This window comes from Rhamphochromis sp. 'chilingali' (genome assembly GCF_963969265.1).
Source record: "Rhamphochromis sp. 'chilingali' genome assembly, chromosome: 3".
Lineage (NCBI taxonomy): Eukaryota > Metazoa > Chordata > Actinopteri > Cichliformes > Cichlidae > Rhamphochromis > Rhamphochromis sp. 'chilingali'.
Genome location: NC_137931.1, coordinates 5,273,011 through 5,295,367, shown reverse-complemented (window position 1 = coordinate 5,295,367; position 22,357 = coordinate 5,273,011).

The following is a 22,357-nucleotide window of genomic DNA, read 5'->3' as shown; positions in this document are numbered from 1 at the left end:
GATTAAAAAAAAGAATTATACTAAGTAATTATCACCCATTTATGTAGCAGAAATATAACTAATTTGCTCAAACTAATGAGTTATCAAAGCTAACAATTTAAAACTAAAAGTATTTACCTGTTACATTTGTAATGTGTAACTGAATATGAAATTAACAAAACTCAGTTGTATATATTGAAATTATGCTCGTACACTGTATATTTGTAAGGGAGGAACACTTCAGCTAGCTAGCACCTCGGCTTCAGCTTGCACTTTAATGGATAACATAAATTAAATTTCGTCACGAACAGGATTCGAACCTGTGCGGGGAAACCCCATTGGATTTCGAGTCCAACGCCTTAACCTCTCGGCCACCGTGACTACGCATGCCCAAGATGCCGGCATACTGGTATACAACCCAAGACACAAAGCCGACGTATGACAAGCTTAAAGTTTATGTATTGTCGGACACGCACTCTTTATCAAAACGTCATTATAACATTACGAAGAATTCGTCCTATAGAACACAGCAACAAAGACTATGAATGGGCCAATTTCTTAACTGGCAAAATTATCCATTAGCAAGCACCAGTTATCAAAAGCCTTTGAGTTTCCTTATTGACCTAATAGACCGGATATATTACATATTTTACATTGTTTTTGAGCAAATGTTGTTACCGACTTCTCTTCTGTGAGCACACAGAAATGGAAGATGTAATGTATATCTAGTTTACTTGACTACTAGAACCTTCAAGCAGGTACGAGTCAGTCACACTCCCCGTACATCGGCACTGCCATTAGTAATGATGCATTCCACTTCAGTAGGAAATGAGGAAAAGCCGAGTTTTAAAAATAATAATAATAATAATTTAATCCCTTTAATGTTTAAGGTCGTTTTCTACCATTAGATTGATGTAAATTAATGTTTCCACATTATTTGATGTATTCCAACTCGTCTTACGAGTTGGTTCGATTTGATTTACTCCATGAACTTTGAATGTAGCATAAGTGCCAGCTAGCAGATATCGCATTTCTATTGGCCAGTTACTGTAAGCTCCGCCTTCTTCTCGCGACCACTAATAGCTCTCTGGCTGCTGACTGAGAACGACTGCACCATCACAGGAGCGAAAAATGATTAACTGGAAGGTAACCATCAGTAGATATATCATTTTAAATGGACCAAATGCACGCTTGGCTATGAGTGTATAACTCTTGTGCTCGTTTAGGTTTTCTTTTGCTCCTTTTTTGCCGCAGCTGTCACTAGCTTAAAGCTAACGTTACCATAGACTCTCGCGTTATTTGTTACAACCGCGTCCAAAACTTTTACTATCGTCATATATCAAATAGCATATACATCTCTCTCTCTCTCTGCGTGTATATTCCTGTATGTTTTAAACCGCAAGTGGCATCTCCAGTTTTTAAACGTGTTGTTATATTTAACCACAGAAATAAGCTGATAATAGCGTTAATAGAGGTGACTAGTAGAAACATTAAAGCCGCGGTCACTTGCTAGATAATATCTATGCCGAATGTGGGAATTAGAAATTTTCTTATAGGATGCTTAATTTAAATTATTATGTAAAGAAAATTTTTAAAATACAAAGATTTTGAATGCTGTTTCGGTAATGACAAGTGTGTGTGACCCGGTGCAGCTACAAGCTCATAAAGCACATGGTGTGCAGCTGTTTGTCCTTTTTATAACTGCCACCTCCTGCATAAGCAGCTGAGGTAGAAGAGAGGAGGAGGAAAATCTCCTCTGGGGTCCCAGACTGTTCCAGACATTTCTTTTGCAGCAAACCTCTTAAATCTAACAGAAAAAAACAGAAATACTATAAAGAAACTCTCTAACAAACAGTATTTCTGCATATATATTTATATACATATTTATGTTAAATATGTACCCTTATCTATGCTCAGGCTTTGGACAACGTCCCCTTGCTTTTCTACATCTTAGCCCTGAAGACGCTGCTGCTGTGTCTGGGGTTTGCTGGGGTGAAGATCTACCAGAGTAAGAAAGCAGAGGCGGCCCTGAAGAAGCAGCAGGCTGAGAAGAGGAGGCTGGCCCAGCAGACGCAGGAGCTCATTGATAACCTGAAGGAAGACTGACGAGTGGAGGGAGAGGAGCAGAAGCTGCTGTACACCAGGAAGAGATGGTAATTACATGATAAGCAACAAACAACGCATGACGGCACCACTGGTTGTTCTAAATGTCTTTCTTTTATTTGCAGTTTGGTTTATTATTAGTTATATATGGAGTCAACACATAGTGTAGTATTGTTATTAGAGATGGCACAATACCACTTTTTAATGCTGATACACAGCAAATTCAAAAGTGTTAAATGGTTTGGTGTTAATAGTCTTCTTGCAAAAGTAGAGTTAATTTTACTCTAAGTAGAGTCACATTCTTTTAATGTAACTCTGAGGTGTAAAATGATAGTAGTTAAAATCGAGTGTTAAAAATGAGTGTTTCTCTGTCAAATCTGGAGGTGTTACAATGGAAACATTAACTCTTGACCTCTTAACTCTGAACTCCTACAGGGGCTATGACACCAACAGAGTAAATTCACAGACTCCGCCCCCAGCACGGCTCCAATCGAAGCTGAAGTGAAGCCGTTTCAGAACATTTTGCTCTACATATTTGAGTTGTTTGCCATGCTTGGTAAGTCATTTTTTCAAAGATTGTTTCAATTATTATTATGAGCTTTTACTTCTGTGGCTCTTTGGAGTTGAGACAAAGCTGTGTGAAAGGCATTAGCCATGTTGCTCGGTGATAGCATAATATTCTGTTTTAGCTAGCTGAAAGGTATTGTTTGCGGGCAAATACCACAGCCTTGAAAAAAGCTTGCATGTGAATTTTCAGTCAAACTTTTGGTCAACTACACCTAAAACAATGTCTAGAATGTGAAATGTTGGTATAATGGTGCTACTTGAAGCCTAAAAACGATCGCCCATAAAAAAAAAACGAGCAAACAGCAGTAGCTGACGTCCTGACTGGATTCTACGTTAGCATAGATCCCTCCAGAGTTTTGTGCACACGGTTTAGGTAAAAATGAAAAAGGTTGAGGTTTTACATTTAGTTCAGTATTAGCTGTTGCCTGTGTCCTTGTCTTTTGGGAAAATACTTTAAACAAGTAATGGCTCAAAGAGGATTCCTTTTTTTTTTTTTTTTACTGTGCTGCAATTGTTTACTGGATTATTTGTGCCATTAATTAGTGCCAACTAATTTTTATTCAATCTCCACACAGGATATGCTTGTGAAGATGGAATATGGGGGAGAGCAGAAGTGCGTTGAAGTTCCACAAAGGGATGAATGAAGGACATGCATATTGTATTGAAGAAATAAGTGTTGAGAATGCTGTTATTTGCATTTACCATGTCAGACCTTTTGATAAACAAAATTCTAATGAAAGTGAGAACATGTATACTGTTACATCTTTCAGAAAATGTTTTGAAATTGTGGTGCACAGTTCAGAATAAATGTTTTTCAAAAACCATTGCGTCTTTTTAGTAAATGTTTATTTCCAAAAGAAATTTCTAGAAGTTCAGAACAGTAAAATTCCCGCTTTTTAGAATGAATTAGAAGATAACTCTTACGTAGTTAAACTAAAATACTCTTTGAGAGTTAATATATAAACTCTTAACACCAAGTGTTAAATTATCAACTCCAGACAGATTTGGTGTTTAACACTAAATCAGAGTTAATGTACCAACTCTCCAAAAAGAGTTAAATTAACACTCTCTGGTGTGGACCCATATAGACACTTTAATAGTGTTGAAATCAAATCCGACAGTGTTAATTTGGACATGCTGGATTTGCTGTGTACCGATAAGAATCCGATATAGTGTATTTTTTTTTTAAATAAATAAAAATGTTTTTTTTAATATCTTGCTGCATTTTGTATAAGTTCATACTCAAGTTTTAAGCTAATAAACGTGAACCTACACCATCCTTCCTGTTCTGGTATTTTAAAGAGTACTTAGCAAAAATATTAAGCAACCTAACTAATAGGGTTGCCAACTCCCAGCAAAAAAAAAGAAATAGGGAACCACCCCCCGCCCTCCACCTCGTGATGCTTAATCAACGTAATCAACTTTAATTTAGCGCACATGTAATTAAAAAAAAAATGCACAGAAATCAATTCTTTTTCCACAATAATTAAATAGATTCAACATCTTTCTTCAACAAAATTGCAGACTGCACAGATAGTTCCCAAAGGAAAAAGTACTACAGCTTACTATGGTTTATTAGACTTAATAGTTACTATATACAATAATGGATTTCTATACATTTTACATCAGATTAAAACTTTGGGTGTAAGATTGAGATAATTATTTATTAAAAGCTCGACATTTTAAATGAGAATAAGAAAGAAAAGTATGTCTTTGTGCCCCCTTTTCCCTGTTCATGCCCTACCTGCCCCCCTGGCTAAACTTTGCTAGACCCGCCCCTGCACAGTTAGCAGCCATCAACCACGCAGAAAAAGGATCCTGGTGTAGAAAGTAATATTAAATAAATTCCAACAACAGCTTATCAAGCTTTAATGGGCTGCTGTTGTTTAGCCGCTGGTTTCCTTTTTCTGGTGCAAAGTGGGCCAAAAACAAACAAGAGAGACGGAGTCGCGACAGAAAAGCCGATCAGCTGATCATTGATCAGTTTCATGAGTGAAGTAGCAGCAGGAGAGGGAGGGAGAGAGAAGAGGCAGTCGCTCCATATATCGGTTGTTAAGCTTAACGTGGGAATGCTTTACAAACATTCAGAGATGAACTTACACATTTGCTTTACTTCTCTCTGGGATCACTTTGTCGAAGATGAAATGCCGGTTTGTAGCGAGGCTCCAACTGCTCAACCAGACCGCCGACAGGTCTGGCACGCCACAGCAGCTCTATCACGTGACGCATACTGCTCCAACGTGCTACGGTTATGAGCTGAGTTACACCGTGTTGCAAGTTTTGGGAGATACTTTTGTGATATTTAATGGATCGGATTACATTTTTTTTAAAATCTCTTTCTGATATCCGATCCAGTAATTTACGTCAGTATCAGACCGATACATAATATCAGATCGGTTCATCTCTAATTAATAAACTAATACAAGTAGCCAGTGGTTGCCCTGATGTGATTAGACTCTTGTGAGTCATCAATCTCTCAAATGTCCTTCTCTCTCCTCCAGGGAAACATCTTACCGACCAGAGCTGCAAGCCACTTCCTCCAAATATGATGAAGATGTGTGATTTTCAGCCACAGGGACACTTTCCCGAGTTTCAGGAAATGATTTGTGGTTAAAGCAGCAGGACTGTCGAGCACATTTTTATATTTCAAGATGCCGTTTTTTAAAAAAGGAAAATATGACAGCCAAAGACAACAACAAAAAACCCCCCAAAAACTCCATAACATGCAAACTTCAGTATGAATACTAAGATGAGAGGACAGGTATGAGGTAAAGCTTGCTCATTGGTCCAGTGTTGGCCGTATGCCACATACATGATCTGCTGAGGCGGTCATTCAGGCTCCATGCAGATGAACTCAACACTTCCTTTGCTTTGTACCTGTGCAAGTCTGTCAGATCGGTGCATTTATATGAATATGACGCAGTGTTTTGTTTCTTTTTCCTGTAAAATTCTGTAAACTATAAACCAAAACTGTTTCTGCTTTTTATAATTATATTAAATTCAACATGTCACATCTTGTTGTTGTTTTTTCTCTCTTACTTGTCTCCATGTTATACTCTGCAATAGTACTGTGATTTGTGCGTTTAATTTGTTATTGACAGTGAGGTGCTGCTCTAGGTTTTATAGTAGTTACTGTGAAAAGGAAATATTCCTTAAATATTCCTTGATTAGCATGTAGGAAATGATCATTGAGGCGCTTTTGTGCTTCAAGGAAAGCAGGAGGAAGCTAGAGACTACAGGAAGGAGTAGTGACAGTTTTAGCGCCCTCTGCAGTTTGTGTGTAGGAGTGCAAAAGCTTACAGCACCTGGTATTCCCAGGCGGTCTCCCATCCAAGTACTGACCAGGCCCGACCCTGCTTAGCTTCCGAGATCAGACGAGATCGGGCGTGTTCAGGGTGGTATGGCCGTAAGCGAGCGAAGAGCACAGAAACAGCCTTTTTAAACATGCTGTGATGACACATGCACACGTTTTCTCTTCTATATAGAAGTTAAAGTCTCCAAACGACAAATAGGTTTGAATTCCAAAACACACGGTTCTATAATAATCTAACATATGTTATTATGGAGATGTTACTGTGGGAAAAGTATTTCTGCAGCTCAGTGTTGAAGCTGCAGTTAACAACGAATAGCTGCATGCTTTCGCTGTAACATATAAAGCTTGGCACAATAATATATATCAAACTGTGAGACACTTGCCACTTATAAAATGCCCTTTATATAGCAAAGCTTTCGCTTACGGCCATACCACCCTGAACACGCCCGATCTCGTCTGATCTCGGACGCTAAGCAGGGTCGGGCCTGGTCAGTACTTGGATGGGAGACCGCCTGGGAATACCAGGTGCTGTAAGCTTTTGCACTTACACACACAAACTGCAGAGGGCCCCGCTGCTGCTCATGTTTATGCTCACAGGAATGAAAAGTTAGATTTCTGGGTAATGAAATGCACAGAAATCAATTCTTTTTCCACAATAATTAAATAGATTCAACATCTTTCTTCAACAAAATTGCAGACTGCACAGATGGTTCCCAAAGGAAAAAGTACTACAGCTTACTAGGGTTTATTCGACTTAATAGTTACTATATACAATAATGGATTTCTATACATTTTACATCAGATTAAAACTTTGGGTGTAAGATTGAGATAATTATTTATTAAAAGCTCGACATTTTAAATGAGAATAAGAAAGAAAAGTATGTCTTTGTGCCCCCTTTTCCCTGTTCATGCCCTACCTGCCCCCCTGGCTAAACTTTGCTAGACCCGCCCCTGCACAGTTAGCAGCCATCAACCACGCAGAAAAAGGATCCTGGTGTAGAAAGTAATATTAAATAAATTCCAACAACAACTTATCAAGCTTTAATGGGCTGCTGTTGTTTAGCCGCTGGTTTCCTTTTTCTGGTGCAAAGTGGGCCAAAAACAAACAAGAGAGACGGAGTCCCGATAGAAAAGCCGATCAGCTGATCATTGATCAGTTTCATGAGTGAAGTAGCAGCAGGAGAGGGAGGGAGAGAGAAGAGGCAGTCGCTCCATATATCGGTTGTTAAGCTTAACGTGGGAATGCTTTACAAACATTCAGAGATGAACTTACACATTTGCTTTACTTCTCTCTGGGATCACTTTGTCGAAGATGAAATGCCGGTTTGTAGCGAGGCTCCAACTGCTCAACCAGACCGCCGACAGGTCTGGCACGCCACAGCAGCTCTATCACGTGACGCATACTGCTCCAACGTGCTACGGTTATGAGCTGAGTTACACCGTGTTGCAAGTTTTGGGAGATACTTTTGTGATATTTAATGGATCGGATTACATTTTTTTTAAAATCTCTTTCTGATATCCGATCCAGTAATTTACGTCAGTATCAGACCGATACATAATATCAGATCGGTTCATCTCTAATTAATAAACTAATACAAGTAGCCAGTGGTTGACCTGATGTGATTAGACTCTTGTGAGTCATCAATCTCTCAAATGTCCTTCTCTCTCCTCCAGGGAAACATCTTACCGACCAGAGCTGCAAGCCACTTCCTCCAAATATGATGAAGATGTGTGATTTTCAGCCACAGGGACACTTTCCCGAGTTTCAGGAAATGATTTGTGGTTAAAGTAGCAGGACTGTCGAGCACATTTTTATATTTCAAGATGCCGTTTTTAAAAAAAAGGAAAATATGACAGCCAAAGACAACAACAAAAAACCCCCCAAAAACTCCATAACATGCAAACTTCAGTATGAATACTAAGATGAGAGGACAGTGTTACGACTGTGGCCGTAACTGTGTGGGGATTTGAGTGTCTAGGTGCTCCTCCGGGTATGTTACGATTTGGCGTTGGTAATGTGTTGTTTTTGCGTGACTGTTATGTGTTTCCTACTTTACTTTGAAAGTCTGTGTCATCTTAGTGTGTTCAGTTTACGTTTCCTTGTCTCGTCAGTTCTAATTTGCCCCGGCTGTGTTTCCCTCCTGTGGTCCATTCCCTGATTGCTCCTTCTATGTATTTAAGCCCTGTGTTTCTGTATGTCATGGTCGCGATCTTCTTCCCCCCCCGTTGTAAATAGTTTGACGTTTTGTGTTTTGATGTAAATAAATTCGTTTTGAGACACTTTTTGGGATTTTGGTGGAGAGCCTTAGTGTTTTTCTTCGTAGTTTTATTTTCCTTATCTTTGTTTTTCTACGTTGCACCCCGGTTGCCTAGGCCGGGGTGTAACAACAGGTATGAGGTAAAGCTTGCTCATTGGTCCAGTGTTGGCCGTATGCCACATACATGATCTGCTGAGGCGGTCATTCAGGCTCCATGCAGATGAACTCAACACTTCCTTTGCTTTGTACCTGTGCAAGTCTGTCAGATCGGTGCATTTATATGAATATGACGCAGTGTTTTGTTTCTTTTTCCTGTAAAATTCTGTAAACTATAAACCAAAACTGTTTCTGCTTTTTATAATTATATTAAATTCAACATGTCACATCTTGTTGTTGTTTTTTCTCTCTTACTTGTCTCCATGTTATACTCTGCAATAGTACTGTGATTTGTGCGTTTAATTTGTTATTGACAGTGAGGTGCTGCTCTGGGTTTTATAGTAGTTACTGTGAAAAGGAAATATTCCTTAAATATTCCTTGATTAGCATGTAGGAAATGATCATTGAGGCGCTTTTGTGCTTCAAGGAAAGCAGGAGGAAGCTAGAGACTACAGGAAGGAGTAGTGACAGTTTTAGCGCCCTCTGCAGTTTGTGTGTAGGAGTGCAAAAGCTTACAGCACCTGGTATTCCCAGGCGGTCTCCCATCCAAGTACTGACCAGGCCCGACCCTGCTTAGCTTGCGAGATCAGACGAGATCGGGCGTGTTCAGGGTGGTATGGCCGTAAGCGAGAGAAAAGCACAGAAACAGCCTTTTTAAACATGCTGTGATGACACATGCACACGTTTTCTCTTCTGTATAGAAGTTAAAGTCTCCAAACGACAAATATGTTTGAATTCCAAAACACACGGTTCTATAATAATCTAACATATGTTATTATGGAGATGTTACTGTGGGAAAAGTATTTCTGCAGCTCAGTGTTGAAGCTGCAGTTAACAACGAATAGCTGAATGCTTTCGCTGTAACATATAAAGCTTGGCACAATAATATATATCAAACTGTGAGACACTTGCCACTTATAAAATGCCCTTTATATAGCAAAGCTTTCGCTTACGGCCATACCACCCTGAACACGCCTGATCTCGTCTGATCTCGGAAGCTAAGCAGGGTCGGGCCTGGTCAGTACTTGGATGGGAGACCGCCTGGGAATACCAGGTCCTGTAAGCTTTTGCACTTACACACACAAACTGCAGAGGGCCCCGCTGCTGCTCATGTTTATGCTCACAGGAATGAAAAGTTAGATTTCTGGGTAATAAAATCTTTTTTCTATCTTTTTAACAGTAGAATATTATATTTCCATCTTGTCTTAAACAGTAATCAGATTAATGATGAGGTAAAATTAGAACAAGGAAAGACTAGGCAATGTATCTCACGTTTAAGCAAAATTGATGTTTTCTGAAAAATCTCACACAGATAAACATTTACAGGAAATTACTTTTCCTTCAAAACAAACATCAAAGAGTTTGTTGTTTTCTTTATTGATTGTACTTGAGTAGAAGCTGTAAAGGAAAATTTCTATTATTCTCAATTAAAGTGTTTAAGTTCTTAAGCATATGCTTAGTTCTGACACTATAATAGACTGTTCAGTGGAAGTTTCTAAACTAGATGAAGTTATTTCAGCCCCAGTAGTTGAAGAAGACAACTCCCTATTGCATGAATAATATACCACTGAAATTTATAAAACAGCTTTCAAAAACAATTTTGAATTTATTTTGGATTTTCTCAAATCCACACAGTGCCAAAAGCATACACACAGTCAAATCTATTCATATGAGGTGCTGAAGGTTCTGCACCTCATAACTCAACAAGCCCTATTAACTTCTCATTAGTGATCATAACTGACTACAAGTGTTAGTTTCTCTTCGCAGCGTAAAAAGGATTAGCTTAAAAGCACTTGTTGGATTGACCAATATTTAGAACAACCGAAAGTCCAAGGAACTCACTGTAAACCATTTTAAGCCATTTTTATACACTTACAGATTTGGTTCAAACAATCGTTTGTAATTACAAGTTGTTTGGATATGTTACCACTTTGCCAAGGACTGGAAGAAGACCAAAGAGTCCCCCTTGGATCAGAGGGAATTTGTGAACTGAGGATCCCAACCCCTTCTGGAAAGAAAGCTTTATGGGCAGACTAGACTATGACTGAGCTATATGTCCACAATGACAACAGAATGTTTGGTGTATCAAAGGTGATCCTTTGAAATCTGAGAACACTGTACCAGATGTTAAGCCTGGTGGTGGTAGGATCATGCTCTGGGGCTGATTTGCCGGATGGAATAATAAAGGAGGAGGACTAGTAAAGTGAGTTTACAATCAACCATTGAAACTGATCATCAGAGATAGAAAACTTCTATATTCAGTGCTACTCCAAATCCTCAACCTCAACTTAATAGTAAAAGAAAACAAATTTCATAATATAATATGTTCTGATGACATTCAGTTGGATCTGATTCACACATCAGAGGCTTGGTCAAGTAATTGAACATGAAATATACAGAATAAAAAACTGCATGAGAAAATATTCAATACATGACTTTCCGTGAAGCCGTGCTGTCACAACCATCAGATGACACTGCATCACAGAATTTTCGCTAACCACTTTCTTCTTTTCATGACCACAACTCAGCACCTTATGAGTGTTTGCAGCTTGGTAATGCACCGTGTGCCAAAACTGTGAACAACTGAATCTGTTCTGAGAGCAGAAGAAACTTCTTTGAATGCAATAACTCTAGATGTTATCACACTAACTACATATGTTATAATGCAATCTTTGTGTAATTTAAGGTTATAAATGGCAGTTTTTGGTTACTTTTGAGTTTACCTTCATTAATTTCACTTTTACAAACTGCTTATTTTGCCTTGTTTGATTTCATTCTTTTCAGAACAACAGTACAAATAAGAATTTACAGTTATTATTTCATTCTGACTGTATTTTTGATAAACACACACACACACACACACACACACACACACACACACACACACACACACACACACACACACACACACACACACACACACACACACACACACACACACACACACACAAAATTCACGCCAAGGTCAAACTGTGCAATGGTCAGAAAAAGCCCAAAAATCCAAGATTATATGTCAGACTCTACAGGCCTCAGTTGGCATGTTAAATATTAAAGTCCATGACAGTACAATTAGAAAAAGGTTGAATAAGTGTGGCTTGGTTGGAAGGGTTGCAAAGAGAAAGTCTGCATGGATGCAAGTTTGGTAGTAAAGTTGCAATCTCATACCAGCTGTCAACATGTGGTGAAAATTTGAGTTTTCCATGAACTCCCCTGTATACCGAGTACTCTAGAGTCAATGGTGTGTTTCGATGTACTGCAGAAGGGTAAAGTTCCCAAGCACATCAGGAGAGCTGCAACAGGATGACTGAAAAAGACAAGAATCGAGGTTTTGCAGTGGCCCGGTCACAGTCCATACCTCAACCTAATATTCAGTGCAGGGAACTTAAGATAGCTGTACATAAATAAATGTCAGAAACTTCAATGATCTGAAGAAACAATGTAAAGAAGAGTGAGCCAAACATCCTTGTGAAACACTGATAGTCATACAGAAACAATTTGGTGACACTATTGCTGCTAAAAGGTAAATGACTGAATCCTGGAGTGTTCTTAGTTTTTCAGAGTATGCTATAGATTTCTATGAAAACAATCTTTTCCACATGACTGTATGTTTGTTTGTTTTCTTCTGACTGTGCTATGAGGATTAAGTTATGATTTTCTTAACAGTGCAGCAGCAGCTTGAGAATGCTGCTTGGTTAATGGGAAGTATTAAAAGACCTGGTCAAATGTCTTACTGGAAATGTTTGATATCTTCAGTCAGCTCAGTGCAGGTTTCCCCAACCTGTGTTTGAATTCAGACTTTACATGACAGCATTGACTTGCTGCTTAATTTAAAAAAAAACTAGTTCAATGTGTCCTGCATATATAATACAGTGGTCCCTTGCTATAACGCGGCCTCGCTGTGTCGCAGATTGGTTTTTGCAATTTTACATGCTTTTTTTTTTTTTTTTACAGCGCATTATCGAACCCCAGACACTGGGGTTCTCTATGAGTAACCTTGCGAGTAACATTGCGCAGAGACAAAAGTGGACGAAAGAGAGGCAGAATTGGGGCTCCACAAGTATAATTATAATGTAAAAAAGACAATATTGATGTAAACGATATTGTCACATCTCATATCTCGTATAAAAATATATCGATATATTTAAAAGCTCGATATATGGCCCAGCCCTACTGCTGAAAGTTCTTTGTTAGTTGTCTCTGCTTATTCCCACACATCGAGCAGATAGAAATCCAATGCAGTCCAGATGAACTCCAGCACTAACTCAGACCTCAGCACTAAGACAAAATCTGTAGCTCCTCTCTTCATCAATGATTTTAAAACCAGTGAGTGTTTGTGGTTTTACAAGAGCTTTGTTTTAAGTATAAAAAAATTCTCTGGAGCAGCAACTTGGTTTTTTTTGTAGATTATTTATTGAATGCTGAAAGACAAGCAATGTCTGTGATCTGAGAGAACAGGATGAACAGCCGGTTAGAAAAAATGTCAGAATGTAATGTTTACTTATGCAAGTGAGACAAGAAAGTCAAAAGTTCTTTCAATAACTCTTGTGATTGTGGTATTATTCCACATTCACTTACAAACAATTCTTCCATATTTCCTTAATAATAATATTATTTATTATTATTTATGCAAACTTTACAAAGTCTTAAGAATTCCAAATCTGAAGAAATCCAAAGCAACATCATGAAACAATGATAGAAAGATCACAGTGAGTACAGAGCAGCTCTCAACTAAAAGCAGCATTCGAAGTGTACAGGTTGAAGACCACGGCCGATTTCCACACATGCAATTTCAATATGCTTCTTTATCTTTACGCCTTCGTATTTTTTTTTGTCATATTGCAGTTTGCAGTGCAAAAGCTCCATCTCTTCAGAGCTTCTATAAAGATTGTCATTTTTATAAACACGTTCTTCTTTACAAATATCTTTGACCTTTTTAAAAGTGCTAAAGATGAAGGTGTTTCTTTTTTTTTTATCTTTACCATTAACATCTTTGATCTTCCGGTCTTCTATTAGTTTATCACATGACTCTTCTGTTTCGATGATATGCTGGTCTATGAAGTGTTTAACACGTTCGTCATCACTTTCTTGTGTTGATCTTCTAGAAGAAACGGACGACATTTTTGTGTCTGGTTCGATGATACGCTGATTTTTGACCTTCTTAACATGTTCGTAATCCACACAGAGCACAGTGACAGAGAGCACCACCAGCAAGAAAATGGAGAGCTTCATATTTCTATTTTGAAGACAAAAAAAGAACACTGATAAGAGTAAGTAAAGTAGTCAGTTTGTTTGTTTCTGAAACGTTTTACCATTTGAACATGCTTACACATTAAAACACATTTAAAATACACATTTAATACAACAAACTGGATGATCCCAGTTGGATGAACCAAAACAACAACTGGTAAAGATGTATTACTTTTACCTCTTTCTTCAGTTAGCAGAGTGATTTGTTGTGCAGTGCAGTGTTTGGTGGGAGTCGGCTCTCTGACGCAGGGATCAATGAAGATCTTCAGGGAAGGAAATTCTCTGAAATGTCAGATTAATTGCTATAAGTTAATAAACTAAATGGTTGAATGAACAGCAGCTGCATGTAAGATCAGTTTGAATGAAGATGAATATTTGTTTAAACAGAAATTATGTAAAGTTGACTGTATATGATACATGCAAGTAAAATATGAAAAATAGTAATGTTAGGAAAGTAAACAGTCAACATGCATCTAAAAGCTGACATGTTTTTTTGGAACAAACGAAGTGAAGCAGCCAAATACTTGTGAGCAATTTGGAGGATCCGCCCACCTGCTGCACCTGAACCAGTTGACTGGCACTCTAATTTCCTAGCTCCAGGTTTTACTTCCACTGTATTATTCTGTCTGGTGTGTTTCTGCCATGTCTGCCACATCTATTGGAGCTCACAATAGAAACTTCAAATATTTAGGTGTTGAGGTCAGTTGGCCTGTTTACGATGTTGACAACAGCAAATAGAACTTTTTTAAAACTTTGTTTTTCTCTACTTGTGTTACAAAAGATTACAAGATAACATATTATATTCATTATAATTATAATTTAAGTTTAAATAAAGTTTTAATTTCTTTATATTTTTTATTATATTAGTAATGAGGTTTGTTTAGCTTTGCACCAAAATAGATTGTAGAAATAGGCTTTACAATGCACTCAAGTACATTTTAGAGATTTTATTTTCCTCACTTTTGAGTAAAGAAGTTGAATCTCAAAGTTTACTAGACTAATTTTAACCCAAGCATATGTACTTGTACTTAAATGATAAAAATATGTGTTTTACCACATCTGCACTCATGAGCAATTGGACAAACTAACATCTTTTTAAATATAAAAATTGTTTTTAATACTCGGATGAAAAAGTTAATCGTGACCTGAAGTTTTATTACAAGTAAAAGGTTATGCAAAAGTAAAGAGACATAAAATCAAAGTTAAAATATAACAAGTCTAAAGACTGACCTGTGTCAAGCTGAGGATCACTCAAAAAGGACCATGAAAGAAAGCCAAGGGACAAGAGTAAAAAAGATCAGTGATTTCCATGTCAGCCCTTTTTATACTACACAACTGCCTTAGCCATAAATAGATTCAGCGCACATAGCAGCAGCTTAGCAACCACATTTCCTGTCAACTTTGCGTCTTTGAGCCCATATATGGCATATATACATCAACATGAAGCGCTACACAAACATGACTACAAAAAAAAAATTTATAAGCTGTTTGTCTGCACAGCCAAATATGTAAAGATATGAGTCTCTGTCTGTGTACAGTTTTACACATGTTTGGTTTAATACTTAATAGCAAAAGGTCATGAACTGTTAATTAATGCACCAAACATAATAAATATTACATGAAGTTGATTAACTCATTCACTGCCATTGACGTCTATAGACGTCAATAGCAGTGAATGAGTCAATGGGTTTAACTCATTCACTGCCAATGGCTGGCAGTGAATGAGTTAATAAAAATGTTCCTTGTAATTATGTTACTTTAATTTTACAGGAAATGTGTACTACCCATTTTTTTTTGTGAATGTAGTGGCGTAAAGTTCCCATCTGGTCAGCTGGTCAAAATAGAACATGTTTGCAAAAGTGCTCTGATGTTTTTGGAGATGTTGCTAGCTCAGCTAACAGTCAGCTGACAGAGTGCACCGAGCTCACAGCTCCAGTGTTCCAGCTAAAATGTTAACCAGTTAGATTTGTGTGTTCCACATGTTGCATTTAAGAGTTTTGTGACATTTAGCGTGTTTGGAGTCTATAGTTAGTGTGCAGTTAGTGTGTAGTGCAGTTGTTGTTTTGTTTGTCAGTTATACTGATGAATGTCACAGTTGCTCAAAAAAGCCACCAAAGGCAGACTGCAGTGTAAATGCTAGTGGTGTGTTTGACAAGAATCTGGCGATACAATATGTATCACAATACAGGGGAGACGATACGATATATTGCGATACTAAAAGCCAGATGATATTTGTGTTTGTGTCAATTGTAGGAAAACTCGCAGTAAACAGTCTAAACTCTTAAATGTGTGACATGAGCAATCTCAACTAAAATAGAGGGATACAGTTGACTAGAGAAAACAAGTTATTTGGATGTGCTACCACTTTGCCAAGGTCTGCAAGAAGACCCGAAGTGTCCCTCTTAAGCTGTGCATACACTGTGCGATTTTTTTCAGTCACGTTATTCAGCTCCTGCTCAACCCTGTATGATTGAATCGAAGGGGTTAGAACAGGGGTGGGCAACTCCAGGCCTCGAGGGCCAGTGTCCTTGCAGGTTTTAAATGTGTCCTCAAACCAGCACAGCTGATTTAAATGACTAAATTAGCTCCTCAACATGTCCTGAAGTTTTCCAGAGGCCTGGTAGTGAACTAATCATGTGATTCAGGTGTGTTGACCCAAGGTGAGATCTAAAACCTGCAGGACACCGGCCCTCGTGGACTGAGATTGCCCACCCCTGGGTTAGAAGGTCGTAGGTCACGATGCATGGTCTCACAATATGCGGCCTGATGCTCTGATGCGACCTGAATGCTCACACTGTGCGTGTATAACGTGAAGCTTATAACACAAAATCTGTCTCTCCCTCTCTATCTTTAACACACACACACACACACACACACACACACACACACACACACACACACACACACACACACACACACACACACCACCATCAACTTTGCAAACTTGCTAATGAAAAACATTGACCAGACAGCTGCAATTGAGCAGCAATGTCCATCCACCTCTTTTCACGGTTGTTGCGGTCGTGATAATTTTGTGAGGCCACATTGAAGAGGCTTGGACGAGTTGGGCCTCCATCGCTTGTGTCCAGATCACACACTGCACTGCCATGCTACGTCTTTTTCATTTCCTTTTCTGTGTTTGTCCGTGTGCAGTGTGACAGGTTGTGTTAAATCAGCTCGTGGCACCGCTTCAACGGTGCGATACCCTCATGAGGGGCGACCAGAATTTCTAACAGGTTTGAAATTCTGGTCGCAACCATATGATTGCTGATCGGGAGCTGGTCGTGAGGTGTTAATTGCTTCTCGTTACCCCATGTGTACTACACGATATATGACACACGACTAAGGTGCACGACTGAAAATTCATCTTAAATTGGGCCAAAAATCCCACAATCTGGCCCAATTTTTGCTAACCACTTTGACCAGCTTTAGATCAGAGGGAATTTGTCATTACTGTGAACTGAGAGGATCCCAACCACAAAAAAGCCATTTGCTTCTGGAAAGAAAGCTTTATGGGAAGACTAGACTATGACTGAGCTATATGGCCACAATGACAACAGTATGTTTGGTGTATCAAAGGTGATCCTTTGAAATCTGAGAACACTGCACCAGATGTTAAGCCTGGTGGTGGAAGGATCATGCTCTGGGGCCGATTTGCTACCAGTGGTACTGATCAATTGCACAAAATGGATGGAATAATGAAGGAGGAGGACTACTAAAGTGAGTTTACAATCCATAATTGCAACTGACCTTCAGAGATAGAAAACTTCTATATTCAATGTTACGCCAAATCCTCAACTTATTAGTAAAAGAAAACAAATTTCATTATATAATATGTTCTGATAACATTCAGTTGGATCTGATTTACACATCAGAGGCTTGGTCAAGTAAATGAACATTAAAGAAAGAGCAGAAAACACTGCATGAGAAAATATTCAATACGTGACTTTCAGCAAAGCCGTGCTGTCACACTGTGGTTAGACTGAGGGTTTGTCAACCGTCAGATGTCAATGCATCACAGAATTTTTGCTAACCACATTGTTCTTTTCATGACCACAACTCAGCACCTTGCAACCTGGTAATGCACCATGTGCCAAAACTGTGAACAACTGAATCTATTCTGAGAGCAGAAGAAACTTCTATGAATGCAATAACTCTAGATGTTATCACACTAACTAGATACGTGATAATGCAATCTTTGTGTACCAAATGCCACACACTGATATTTTTTTTTCCCAATAGGAAAAGGGAGTCATGTTTTATTTTAAAGTTTTGTTGTTTTTTTGTTTTTTTCTTGCATCCTTATTTCTTCCTGCATTCAAGGCCCAGTCACAGTCCACACCTTAACCTAAAATTCAGTGCAGGGAACTTGCGAGAGCTGTACTGAAATAAATACCACAAACCTCAATGATCTGAAGAAACAATGTAAAGAAGAGTGAGACAAACGTCCTTGTGAAACACTGATAGTCATACAGAAACAATTTGGTGACGCTATTGCTGCTGAAAGGTGGCTCTATAAATGACTGAATCATAGAGTGTTCTTAGTTTTTCAGAGTATGCTATAGATGCGTATGAAAACAATCTTTTCCACATGACTGTATGTTTGTTTGTTGTTTGTTCTTAACAGTGCAGCAGCAGCTTCCTGGTTAACAGGAAGTTTTAAAAGACCTGATCAAATGTCATACAGGAAATTGTTGTCAGTCAGCTCAGTGCAGGTTTCCCCAACCTGTGTTTGAATTCAGACTTGACATGTTGTCCAGTTTCAGGCAAGGGAACTGAAAAGTGTGCTGAGGATAAATGATCAATTAGGCAGATGTAAATGAACTCATCGCCTCAGGCTGGTCGCTCTGACATCACCCCGGAGAGCTGGTTCTTGCTCATCTTCGGCCCCAGGTGAGCTCATTGCTGAACCCCTTTCAGTTCACCTACTACACCAACATTAGGGTAGATGATGCTGTCATCCACCTCTGACATCAATCCCTCGCTCGCCTGGAAAGTGCTTGGGGCTCTATGACAATCATGTCCTTTGATCTCTCCAATGCTTTCAACACCATTATACCCACAATCCCTAAGGACCAGCTGGATTACACAGGTGTGGACCATCACCACATGGATCCTGGTGAGTCTTACCAACCACCCTCAGTACACAAGTGCCCATAATTATGTGTCTGAATGGGAATTTTGCAGTATAGGTACGTCACACAGGGAACAGTCCTGACTCCATTTCTATTCACAATATAAACAATAGACTTCTCCTACACTTTTGATAAATGATTCCTGCAAAAGTTCTCTGATGATTCAGTAATTACTGGTAAATGGGGACGACAGGAAGTACAGATGACTGACTGAAGACTTTGATGACTGGTGCCAGCAGCTCCGCCTCCAGATTAGCACTGGGAAAACCAAGAAGCTGGTAGGACAAACATTCTCCACCTAAGAAAAGTGAACAGGGAATAAACATTAAGATAGAGGACTCAGAAGCAGTGTGTTCATCTGACCAATAAACAGTAGCAGACACATCTCTACATCAACTGTTCAGAGGAGACTGTGTGAATCAGGCCTTTATGGCCAAATAGCTAAGAAAACACTACTAAGGAAGATCAACAAGCAGAAGAGATTTGTTTGGGCCAAGAAACACAAGGAATGGACATTAGACCGGTAGACATTCATGCTTTGGTCTGATGGGTCCAAATTTGAGATCTTTGATTCCACCTGCCATGTCTTTGACTGATACAGAGAAGGTGAACTGATGGTCTCTACATGCATGGTTCCCACCATGAAGCATGGAGGAGGTGTGATGGTGTGGGGGTGCTTTGCTGGTGACACTGTTGTGGATTTATTCAAAACTGAAGGCACACCGAACCAGCATGGCTACCACAGCATCCTGCAGCAACATGCCATCCTAACAAGTTTGCATTTAGTTGGACCACCGTCTTTTTTCCCCCCAACAGGACAATGACCCCAAAGACACCGCCAGGCTGTGTAGGAGCTATCTGACCAAGAAGGAGAGTGATGGAGTGCTGTGGCAGATGGCCCGGCCTCCACAGTCACCTGACCTAAACCATATTGAGATGGTTTGGGATGAGATGGACCGCAGAGTGAAAGCAATAGAGTCAACAAGCGCTCAGCACCTCTGGAAACTCCATCAAGACTCTTGGAAAACCATTTCAGGTGATGACCTCATGAAGATCAAGAGTGTGCAAAGCAATAATCACAACAAAGTGTGGCTGTTTTGAAAAATCTAACATATAACATGTTTTGAGTTATTTTTAACATTTTGGTTTGCTACATCATTCCATATATGTGTCATTCATAGTTCTGATACCTTCAGTGAGAATCTACAATGTAAATAGTCACGAAAATGAAGCACAATTTTGTCTTAACCAGGTAACTTTAGGGTTAGCTCTGGGTCTTATGTCCTACAAAGGTGATTTGCTTTTTACTGGGGTATATTGCCATGGTAACTTGTGCTTTAGACCCAATCTGTCCCAGACTGGAGCCATATCTGAATCCTCTTTTTATATTTTGTCTTTACTCTTAAACTTTGCACCATTCCACTGAATGAGGCACAGACTGTATCTGGAGACAAACTAAAGTGATTCCACGTCTCTTCTGTTAGTCTGTGAGAGAGTAAGCTTTAACATTTGAATGTGTCCAATCTGATGTTTCAGAGCTTTAATGTGTAGCAACTGCCTTATAAATAATTAACTCAATTTAATCTGTTTAATCCTCTCTATGTGCTAAATGTTTGTTTTAATGCAGCATCATTCTCATTGTTTTAACAGTGCTGCATTTTACATTGTCTCTGATTGCAGCAGGCGGCACTCATCATGTTGTGTGGAAGAAGACTTCAGCTGAACAACAACACATGACATATTACACCCAAGTTAACAAAAACTAAGCCAAATGCGTTCTCGGTATTTTAAAAAAATGTAATTATTCTGATTGTTTACCTATTTTTTAGACACCTTTTTTTTATTTATATAAAAATAATTTCAAACAGCTGCCTGCAAATATGCCTCTTTACCATTAAGCCAGGTGTGAATGACAACCTGCAGCTGCATGCTGTTGTGGTCATTGGTGTCACATTAGGTTTTGAACCACAAACAGAGACGTTTCTTAGAACTGGTGGGCTAGTGATGTAGGTATTGATGTAAATGATTGCTTAAGGCGGTGCTACAGCAATGTATAAAAACTGAAGCTCCCAGAGCCAAATGTTATTTGTTCTTCCATAACTGAGATGAACTGTAACCTGCTCAGGTAGAATTTAATAACAGCGTGTCTGAACTGCACTTGACTTGATCTCTGCTCATCTCCAGGCTTCTCATTCGGTAAGAACTCGTTGGCTTTTGCATAATTAATTTTAATTAATTAATTTTGCATAAACATAATTTATTAAATTTAATGGAGTTAGAAGTTAGCAGGAAGTTAGCTCGCTAGTTTCCATCTAAACATAAGCATGTTCTGACTGAGAGATTTCTGAAAAAATTCTAACGTACAGCTCTGCTATCACTTCCAACATAAACGAAGACAGAAAAAAACAACAACAGTGACTCTTGGTACTGAAGTTGGGCTAGCTGGTATATAATGATGTGCTACCTGATTGCTAGTGACACAACTATGTTAGCATAACATAACCACAGTGAAGCTGGAGGATAAATGCTAACTTTTTTCCACTCCATAAAAAATAGGGTTCCCGATGGTTAGGGACAAATGCAATCGCATTTGTCTAGATGCCAACCCGAGGCCTGGAGTTGCCTACCTCTGGACTAAAGTCAACTCACTTTGGTAATGTAAATATAATATGGCCAATATTATAGTTATTATATTAATCATTATTAGTTATTACAGCATTAAACTTGAACTCGGGGTCAAAGATTCAAGTTGCAGTTATTTATATTTCCTATCACCTTAAATCTTCACTCAAAGACAAGTATCTTTGACAGTGTATATATATAGATGTATTATATATATAAGAGACAAATATTGTTCTTTTAATATGTTGGCATTACTAAATTTGACTCAGTGCTTACATATATGTAAAAACAAAATGTACGAGCTGTGATAACTGTGTCTGATAGAATGAAGAGTAGACTCATATATAAAATATTCCTTTATTGGGTGAGAAAATCAGACCATGTCATAACTGCTTTAAGTCATACAGAATAGATATCAGAGCCTTAAACAGGCAGACTTCTGCTAAATGGGTCAAACTGGGCAGAAAGTATACAAACTAGAGATGGCACGATACTACTTTTTTATGTCTGATACCGATATCATAAATTTGGATATCTGCAGATACCGATATGAATCCGATATAGTGTGTTTTTAATCAATAAAACTGTTTTTTTAATATCTTGCTGCTTTTTGTATAAGTTAATACTCAAGTTAAAAAAAACAAAGAAACACTAAAGTTATTCTGTTATACCTGTATGCAAAAAATACACTGCACCCAAAATATTTCATAGTTCAACAATACTGATCAATCTAATAAACTTAAAACTACTCCATCCTCCCTATTCTGGTATTTTAAAGAGTAAGCAACTAATAGGGTTCTAAAACTCCCAGCAACCCCCCCCCCCCCCCCCCCCAAAAAAAAAAGAAAACAGGGAATCACCCTCCACTTCATGATGCTTAATCGACGTAATCAACTTTGATTTGATGCAGTGTGAAATAAAATGCACAGAAATCAATTATTTTTTCAAGAATAATTAAATAGATTCAACATCTTTCT